We start from the raw sequence: 10874 nt of genomic DNA on the forward strand, positions 1-10874 counted from the left end.
GGTATCTTTATATTTGATTATTTTCCACTTCTTCTGATAGGCTTAGGATAAGATGAAAGGACTAAACTAGCATCCTGAATATTTGGTTAATATATCCCAAATGGTGTGCTTTAGTGATGTCTTCAATAAAATATATTTTGAGGCTATTTTTGAACTTGGCTTTGCTAAATCATCTTCCTGGAGCTCTTCACATATTGACATCCTTGGAAGAAAGATACTGGATTCCTGCAAAGGGATCATTTACCCCTTGTATTATTCTGGGAATAACGAACTGAGGCTTATCTGCAAATATTAATATTATTGGACTTGGAAGGTAATAGGAATAAAAAGTACAGCTTGGTTACCTTATTTTTTGGTAAAGAAAACTTAAAGCTGAGACTTGGCTAATATAAGAGGAAGAATTCCTCTCTTACCATTAAGAATTATATTGTAAGTAATCAAAATCTAGCTGTGTAAATATAGTATTTGAACAAACTACTCAGACTAGTTAATAAGGACATTATGAAGTAGAGTGAGAAAAACTTAAAAATAAAAAGAGTGAAACACATTCGGTGATATTGGCAAATAAGTTCCCTTAACTTTTATCCAACTATTATGTGCATTTGCTATTACTATCATATATTTTTATCTACCAAAATTTAGATGGAGGTAAAGTCAATGATAGAGGCACCACCAGAGGCTGAGGAGCCTGTGGGGATGTGCTGATCCAACTGGAGATGAGGTTTGGTCCAGTTCATTGGTTCCCAGTGCCTGGTAGAAATTCAAAACACATAGTTCTCGAAGCAGATGAAGATTAGAAAAATACCATGAGAAGAGTGAACACAACAGCCAGTAGGATAACTCTTGGATAAGTGGAAGACAGTCCAAGGTCAGAAGGAGTTATGGTACCTGAGGAAATATCCAAGAAGGGTATCTAGGTCAGAAAACAAGCCAAAGTCAGAACAAGAGGCTGAGATAGTCTGTTTGCTGCAGTAACTTATGTTGGGGTGCCTTCTTGGTCCCCTTCTCTAAGAACTAGGTCTCATCCACAGGTCCTATTTAAGAGGTGAGTGCAGCTCCCATAATAATACCAAGTGACTCAAATTCCTTGCCCCAACTGATTGAATGGGAGTAAATACCCAGGCCTACCTACATTAATCAGATATTGTACTGAAAATTAATTTGTTCACTGAGAATGTAGTCAATTTTTAAGTCCATGAAGTGAAAAGTTTAGGAGAACTCTAATGAATTAACCATGTTTGATCACTCTTCCTGTATCACCAGGGCAAGGAAACTGACAGGCTAAAAGAATATGCATGAAACCCAGTGAAATAAAAAGAAAAGGAAGGAGAGCATACCCTCATTTTCTGACTTTGTTCTTCCTTTATCTAGTACTTTGTGAGACTTGGCTATATGCCCTAATCTTGGGTGCGTTGAGATAAATCTGTGTCCTTCCTAAATCATTCCTTTTTACTTGAGTGAGTTACAATGCATGTCAGCACCTTATATGCAAATAGCTTAAACTAAGTGAGCCTGAAAGAAGCCTGTGTCCTATGTCAGTCAAGGCACCTTTGAATTCTCGACAACCTAATAGAAGTATGCACTCTAGAAGAGGACACTGGGGAACTCAGGTACCGGATATGATACAAAGTTTCTCATGCAAAGTTTGTGTGTTGAGGGCTCACATACAAATTGGAGGATCTTTATCTTCCCTCCAAATTGAGTGGGAATAGTTTCTAGAGAGAGAAAGTAAGAAATTATAAATATTAGGGGAGAGGGACAATTTTATCAACTGTGTCAGGAGGAGTAGAACTCTAGACAGCCTGAAAGGCACAAAGTTATGGAGGGCTCAATGGGACAGAATGGATACAGGGGAAGGAAAGATGGAAACTGCTTCCCTACCTCTGTTCTAGACTTCTAGATGGAAAGCTTCATGATTGTTTACCAGGGGAAGAAAATTTATAACATAGTTCAGGACACAAACTGGTCAGCAATAAAGACTATGAATTTAGCAAAATATCCTCTGCGATCAGTAACTAAGGAACTTGAGCATGGCTATAATTACAGTAGACGTGTTGACTGATTTGACAACAGCTATTCTTTTAAATTCTGCTAACAGAACCCCCACTTTGCATGAAAGACAGTATGTCCAGTCCCAGCAGATGAATCCTGAGTGGTCAAAGAAAATTATGACAATTTTGAGACCTTCTTTTGGAAGGGGGATGACTAGAACTGCAACCCAACATTATCCAATAAGATATAAGACTACATTGACTACAGGCTTGTGAGACAAATATTCCTCCATAGTAAGAAAGAATGTATAAGAAGGGAGTCTTCTTTTCTCATCTTCCCTTCTTTCCTTACTGCACTGGAAATTGTTGGACAATGCCTAGGCTGCTGTGGATATTTTCTGTCCATGAGGAAAAGGCCAAGGTCATCATGGAGATCTCTACCTACAGTCCTGACATCTCTGAACTTCTGAATGTGAAACCTGAAAAAGTCTGTTCCCAGAATACTTAAGTAAATCAATAAATCTCTGTATTATTTAAGCTGCTTATGGTTGGGTCTTCTGTTAGAGCCAAAAGTATCATAATGCATACAGTAGATGAAGAGAAGCAGGGACAACTCCACTGGAGGGAAGGAAAGTCCTAGCAAAAACAAAATCATATACTAAGTCAAAATAGCCGAAGACGCTGGGATTGAAGGTAAAGATATAAAACTGAGTTCTGTAGAAAATTAAAGATCAGAGCCAACAATAGTTTGTCTAAGCAGATCAAGGGGACTAGGAAATGTTTGCATTTCTGTGGTCAACATTATGCTGGGTGGGGTCAGTGGTTCTTGAAGGCACAGTTGGGTTTCTACTCATTTCAAAGGCATGATGTTTGAATATAGCATATCACCTTCTGGTGGGCTCCTAAATATGTTTAGATCAACAAATAAGTAACTTTAGAGTCCTTTTGTGGTGTAGTTTGATGGAACTAGACAAATCATCACCCAGTTGAATACCTCCTGGGCCTGTAACTCAGAATGTTAATGTTTAATGTTTTGCTGAACAATTGTATGTCATACCTTATAGAGATAGAGCTAAGAGTGTCCTTATAGATCACTTAAGCCAACTGGGAAAGCACATTAAACACTAAGTCTGGAGATACTGGGAAGAGAGCTCAAGATTCTAGTTCAGAGCAAAGATCTTGGGGGTAGTGGAAAACAGGAACAAAGTATTAACAAAGCTGGAATGAGAAAAACCTGGATGGGAGGAAGTGGCTTCAATAACAGCTGTTGTTTGCAAATCACCTTCCTGAGATGCAAGGGGCATTGGAAGGCAGTCTCTCTTTAAAGAATGAGGGGCAACATAGACAGCATAGCTAATGAGGTATAGCAGAAATCAAAATCTAGTTTATCAACTTCATGTTCACTTCCTCTTCCACTGTATATCTACTGTTCAGTTAAAGCTCTAGCAAAGGATTATAATGGTGATACATAGGTGAGTTGAAAAATCAGAACCATCACTGGAAAGACCCTAAGGCTTCCCATAGCAGCCTGCTGATGTGCTCAAAATCCCATCTGCTTGATAAATTAAATCACCTTCAACTGAAAGTCATGGATTTCTACTCATACTCAAGACATTCGGCATTCCTGTCAAGACAGTGCTGAGAGTGATCACTCTAAATAGACAAATAGACCTTATTTTCTTGGAGGAATGGTATTTCTTTTTTTTTTTTTTTTAATAAATTTATTTATTTATTTTTGGCTGCGTTGGGTCTTCATTACTGCATACAGGGTTTCTCTAGTTGTGGAGAGCGGGGGCTATTCTTCTTTGCGGTATGCGGGCTTCTCATTGCGGTGGCTTCTCTTGATTCAGAGCATGGGCTCTAGGCATGCCGGCTCCAGTAGTTGTGGCTCACAGGCTCTAAAGCACAGACTTAGTAGTTGTGGCACACGGGCTTAGTTGCTCCATGGCATGTGGGATCTTCCTGGACCAGGGCTCGAACTTGTGACCCCTGCATTGGCAGGTGGATTCTTAACCACTGTGCCACCAGGGAAGTCCAAGGAATGCTATTTCTTTTTAAGTCATTAACTCCATAGTCTAGAGTGTTCTGGAGTTTGTTTGTTTGTTTGGTTTTTCCATTCCTGATTTTCTGGTAGTGAAATGACAACAAGAACAGCTAAAGAGAGGGGAAAATTTTACCTGTGATACCTAAATCTTCCCTTTTTGTCTTCTGGCTCTCCCATGGGTATGTTGACAATTTCACAACTGTCCCTCAAATGGTGTACTTTATTAATCAAGACAACATTCAAATTTACTTACTACAATAGGTTGATGTATATCTTTAGGGTATTTTAATGTAAAATGGTATCTTTCCCCACAACACCGAGTTTTTCAAGAATTCAAGAACATACATACTCCATTTTGCATATGTGATTGCTACTATTTACTTCTCAAATAATTCTCTCTTTCTTTTTGGCTATGCCATGTAGCTTGTAGGATATTTGTTCCCCAACTGGAGATTGAACCCAGGCCCTTGGCAGTGAGAGCACAGAGTCCTAATCACTGGACCACCAGAGAATTCACTGAAATAATACTTTTAATGTAGCAATATTACTTTTTAAGGCATCCTAACATATTTGCATGGTATTCTGTTTTTTTTAAACTTTAATTTTCACCAAACTCTCACTATAGTTATATCCTTACATTTACTTATTTTTTGGTGAAGTAATTCCATCCTTACTTTTTAACAAATGAATCTGCTGGCTGTGCTATCCTTCCTATTATATTATTTGTGAGTTCTATTGACTTTTGGATTTGGAGGACATAAATCAACTACAAGCTGAGTTGCATTGACCACTTCACAAAAGTCCACAGTAGACATCTGCACAAAAGCTGACCTATAAAAATTGCATGAGGGTCAGGTTTGTAGAGAATACCAGCCTAACATTTCACCAGAATCTCTAAAATAAACCTGAACCATATAGGTTCAGTGTCACAGAGCTGTCAAAATTTCCAAATCAGAAGTAAACCTGACTAATAAGTTTTTCTCAGTAAAAGCGAAGCTGATCACCCTCCCAGGTAGAATACAAAAGAAATGACAATTCTTCTACAGTCAATGACAATTTGCAAGGCAGTTGTCATCAGTCCAGGGGAGTGAGCATCAGTCCAGGGGAGTGAGCATCTTGATGAAGTAGAGATCTAACTTACATTCAACGTAGGATCAGATCTACAATTTCATCCAGTTCTTGCTCTTACCCTTCCTTAACCCTCTCTCATTCTTCCTTTGACTCTCCATCATTTGACTATAGTCTTCCTAGGTTTGAAATTCCTTCATTGCCTCTTAATATATCACATTATCATTATCCATCAGGGAAGTTACATCTCTCAAGAAGACCAGCAAGGCAAGTTTCTGCAACTCATTTTCCTTAAGATTTTGTCTCATCTATAGACTTGTGAGATTATTCTGAATTTTCCTTAAAACTAGCTACCATGTATAAGAGGCAAAGTTCTTCTCTGCCTTTATCTATGTGTGGTACTTGTCATTCCCATACTCACCTCCACTTAACATCCAACATTTATTTAATTCTACTGCACAGTTAGAAAGAAATACATGTGTATGCCTACAGGAGTGAGCATTTGTGGCATCAACCAGAAGAACTACTCCAGGAGATGTGCTCTTTAAAAGTTAATACCTCATTTTGTGCCACAGTTGTCTAACAGGGAAGAGTCAGGGAAAGAAAAAATTTCACCTGTTCCTGGCAAAAATGCTGACTTGATAATGAGAAAAAGGCAATATCTGTGGCAATTCCCAGGCTGTGCAAGGAAGAGACTCCTCCCCATGACAGGATCTCCTTGAACCAAAGCCAGGCTCCTCCCATGACCCCTGTCATGGCTCCACTTTCCTGTTATTCATTACAGTGCCCCTCCTTCAAATCCTCTTATAAAAGCCCAGTCCTTTCTACCCTGACAAACCAGTGCAGATCCCTGCAAGACAGGTAAGTGGGAGCTGAGAGAAGATGAGACCCCTGGCAGGGGTTTCACCTCACACATTTCAGAGAAGGTATACAAGGATCCCTGTCCTCAGAGAACACAGGAGCACTGAGACAAGGCAAAGGCAGTCCCAGGAGGTCTCAGGTGTAGTAGGGTATATAGATTTTCCAATTCTTTCAAGAAATATAGAAGGGGATGGATGCCATCAAGATAGATTTATTCTGAGGGGTCTAGACAGAGGAAGAGACAAGAGGTACAACAGGGGGTTTCTCATGCCCTCTCTCTGACCACCCTTTAGTTCTCTGGTTGCCTCTGCACATCACAGACAAAATCATACCTTCCATGGATGCTGCGCTCTTGCCTAATGTTCCATCTCAGGTCCAAGGTGAGATTTCTCTGCCTCTAGCACTGGGTTCCCAGTGTTTATTCAGGGCCAAGAAGAGGAGGAAAGCTCCTGTGTACCTCCCGTGTAATGGTACATCCCCACATGACAACACTGCCTGCAATTCCTGCATCATCATCCTTCCTTCAGGGTAACTAGTGGTGGGAGGCACTACATCGGTCCAGTAACAGTGGGATGAGATGATTTCCATTTTCTCATTAGATTCTAATTCATGTGGGTAGATTAAGGAGAGTAAGCATAGAGTGTCATTAATGAGATGAGTAGGAAAATGATTGGAGGATCCAGTGTAAGAATAGTCAGCCCAGAGGAGGAGAAGCCTTGGACTTTTGAATAAAAGAGAATAGTAAGAGCAAAAGAGATTATCTCTCAATTAGTAACTTTCGTTCAAAATTAAAAAAAAAAAATCCTGGAAGTGTTGGCAATGGTGACAGGCAGTCAGGAGTTTGGTGTCACTGCCCAAAGCACTGGCCTCATAGATGTTACCCAAGGTCACCTCCCCACTCCAATCCCCTCTCTCCATTTCACCCCATACCTCTCCTCTATTTCTTCCTCCCCAGGGGAAGACTCCCAGAACAAACTTCCTTTTGCACGGATCAGATGTCCCAAAGGCTCCATGGCCTATGTGTCCTACTGCTATGCCTTGTTTATAGCACCCAAAACCTGGATGGATGCAGACCTGAGTGCTGGGATTTGCAATTAGGGGTGATAGTGAAAAGCAAATTACAGACCAGATTGTGGGGCATGAGCAGTCTCATTATCTAGAGCTTCTTGAGCATGAGAATGAGCACCTCATCTTTTGCAAACACACCCCTTCTCACCTACCTCGGCTCTGCTTTTCCCCCAGCATGAGGCATCTCAAGATCCTTCTCAGTGTCTCCCTTCTCCACACAGATGACCTGCCAGAAGAGGCCCTCAGGCCACCTTGTGTCTGTGCTCAGTGGGCCTGAGGGATCCTTCGTGCCCTCCTGGCCAAGAACAATTTGAAACTCCTCTCAGACGTCTGGATTGGGCTCCATGACCCCACAGAGGTACACTTACATGCTCTTTAATCTGTTACCTCCCAAGATGCTATGGCCACCCAGGCCCCTCCCTGTCCCCTGTGCCTGCCAAGTAAATATCCTAGAAACCCCTGGAGCTCAGGGGATAATTGGGAAAAAATGGAGAGCCTTGAGACAAGCTGAAGAGCTGAGTTATGTGCAGGTCTCCAGGTAAAGTTAATCTGCCTCTTGTCAAACTTTTTACATGATTCACACATTATGCCTTGTAATTCAGTTCTCTATGATTCCCTGAGTCTGCACATACTGTGCTTAGTGAGTCCTAAATAAAGATTTAGGACTGACGCAATTTTCCCTTATAAAACTGATGCTATCTTCGAGGTTTAGATGTTAATCACAAATGTACCACTAAGTGTAGTTCAGATAGTGACATGTTACTCTGAGAGGTTCCATTGGTCTTTGTGATCATTCATTTTGGAATGTGCCAATAGATTTAGGGAGAGTTTCCCAGAGGAGAGCTGTGGCGACACCACATGGAAGAGAAGAGCAAATTCCGTGATGCTGGGGAGGGGATCAGGCATTCCAGATGAGGGAATCAGGCCAGGAGAACTCTAAAGGCCTTTCCACCTCACCTGACTCCATCCTCTGCTCTATAAGGCTCTGAGCCCAATGCCAGTGGATGGGAGTGGAGTAGTACTGATGTGCTCAATTAAGTTGCCTGGAAGAGAAATCCAGCCACCATCTCAAACCCTGGCTACTGTGGAAGCCTGTCAAAAAGCACAGGTAAGAAACAGAAGAGGTCACTTCTGCCCAGCCTTTTCCCTCCCCTCATCCCCCATTTCTGGGTCTGGTTTTCAGAGAATCCTCCTGGGCTGGAACTGTAATACTGGCTTGTCTGTTCCCATCCCCCCTCTTCTCTCCTTTCTTTCTGTCTCTTTACCCGGGGTGGGACCCTGATGAAGATGAAGGAGAGCATTTGAGTCCTAGGCCAGAATCTGGGATATATCTCCATTGGATTCTCAAGCTCCATCAGCCCCATTCACTTGAGTTCTTCTGTCACTTTAGGGTATCTGAAGTGGAGAGTTTATAACTGTTATATTAACTTATCCTATGTCTGCAAGTTCAAGGACTAGGTCAGAAGGGAAGTCAGCAGTCTGAGTCTGGTGTGTAGTTCATCGTGGACTTGGAACCAAGTGTGAAGACCCATCCCAGAAGGGGATATTCTCCCCACACCCCCAATCTAACCACCTTATTTTGACATTTCCTACCCTCCAACCTCATATCAGGCTCTTTTCTATGTTCTATAACCTGAGTTTTCAAGGTACTATAATAAAAATTTTAGTTTTTCATTGCTTCTCTGCTTCATTCTCATAGACAAACTCTGGGGAGGAAGTGGGTGAGTGAGGGGAATTGGTGGGTCAATCTATGCCCAATTTCACTCAGGTCCCTGGGGAAATAAATAAATAAATAAATAAATAAATAAATATATATATATATATATATATATATATTCCTCTTGGCATATTTGTGGTGAGGTATGTCAGCACTGCTTCTGTAGGATGTGGGTTGTGTACATATAAAGACATTGCTCTCCCACACACTCTACTGCACAAAAATTCCTAGACAAGGTCTCTGATGGTATGAGGCAACCATTTTAGGATCTGATGATGTTTAGAACAGTATTTCCTAAACTATCCGTGTAAAAGATAATGATAAGATTTTATTAACATTCATAAAATAGAAATAAAATGAAGAAATTCAAAAATTAAATGGATAAAACACATATTTGAAATGCATATATAATTGTTTTGTTATTAGTTTTGACAGAAAAAAGGTAATCTTTCTAATTGTTGTACAATTTCAGCTTCTATACTTCCCTTGCCATGGTCGATTGGCATGAGTCCATTTAACTACATGTTGCCCTGTCCCTAGAAGGCACTTGGGAGAACAAAGCCCAGAAGGTCCTCTTAAAACACTCTGACTCCAGTCAGGACTGGATTTGGGCAACTTATTGTCTGGCAGGATTTCTCTTAACTTATTTTTTTCCATGGAAGCAACCTAAATGTCCATCAACAGATGAATGGATAAAGAAGATGTGGCACATATATACAATGGAATATTACTCAGCCATAAAAAGGAATGAAATTGAGTTTTTTGTAGTGAGGTGGATGGACCTAGAATCTGTCATACAGAGTGAAGTAAGTCAGAAAGAGAAAAACAAACACCATATGCTAACACATATATACGGAAATTTAAAAAGCGATACTGATGAACATAGTGGCCAGGCAGGAATAAAGACAGAGGCTTAGATAATGGACTTGAGAGCACAGGTGGGGAAGGGGAAGCTGGGATGAAGAGTAGCATTGACATATATACACTACCAAACGTAAAATGGATGGCTAGTGAGAAGCTGCTGCATAGTACAGGGAGATCAGCTTGGTGTTTTGTGACGACCTAGAGAGATGGGATATGGAGGGTAGAAGGGAGGCTCAAGAGGGAAGGGATATAAGGATATATGTACACATACAGCTGATTCACTTTGTTGTACAGCAGAAACTAACACAACATTGTAAAACATTTATACTCTAATAAAGATGTGATTAAAGACCTAAATGCAAGGCCAGACACTATAAAACTCTTAGAGGAAAACACAGGCAGAGCACTCTATGACATAAATCACAGCAAGATACTTTTTGACCCACCTCCTAGAGTAAGGGAAGTAAAAACAAAAATATACAAATGGAACCTAATGAAGCTTTTGCACAGCAAAGGAAACCATAAACAAGATGAAGGGACAACACTCAGAATGGGAGAAAATATTTGAAAATTAAGCAACTGACAAAGGATTAGTCTCCAAAATATACAAACATTTTCTGTATTAAAAAAAATGATGCTTTTTTAGTCTGTCATACAGAGTGAAGTCAGTCAGAAAGAGAAAGACAAATACCGTATGCTAACACACATATATGGAATTTAAGAAAAAAAAATGTCATGAAGAACCTAGGAGTAAGACAGGAATAAAGACACAGACCTACTGGAGAACGGACTTGAGGATATGGGGAGGGAGAAGGGTGAGCTGTGACAGGGCGAGAGAGAGAGAGAGGCATGGACATTTATATACTAACAAACGTAAAGTAGATAGCTAGTGGGAAGCAGCCTCATGGCACAGGGATATCGGCTTGGTGCTTTGTGACCGCCTGGAGGGGTGGGATAGGGAGGGTGGGAGGGAGGGAGACGCAAGAGGGAAGAGATATGGGGACATATGTATATGTATTACTGATTCACTTTGTTATAAAGCAGAAACTAACACACCATTGTAAAGCAATTATACCCTAATAAAGATGTTAAAAAAAAAAAAAGAATAAAATTACAAAAAGTGACATTAGCAGCCACTCTAGAAGAAGTACACAGCCTCTGTAGAAATACAAGTAAATTCGCTCTTTTTCCTTAAAGGAGCATTCAAGTGCATTTTGTTCATTTTTACAGTAATGAAAGAGAGTGCCCTTCAGTCAATTTT

At 40.5% G+C, this 10874-nt stretch overlaps 1 pseudogene; it reads left to right on the top strand.

Moving 5' to 3' along the window:
* The first annotated feature begins 6305 nt into the window (after positions 1-6305).
* On the top strand, positions 6306-8490 carry LOC132435625 (lithostathine-like; annotated as a pseudogene).
* Positions 8491-10874: the final 2384 nt, after the last annotated feature.

Source organism: Delphinus delphis, chromosome 12 (assembly GCF_949987515.2).
Source record: "Delphinus delphis chromosome 12, mDelDel1.2, whole genome shotgun sequence".
NCBI classification, from domain to species: domain Eukaryota; kingdom Metazoa; phylum Chordata; class Mammalia; order Artiodactyla; family Delphinidae; genus Delphinus; species Delphinus delphis.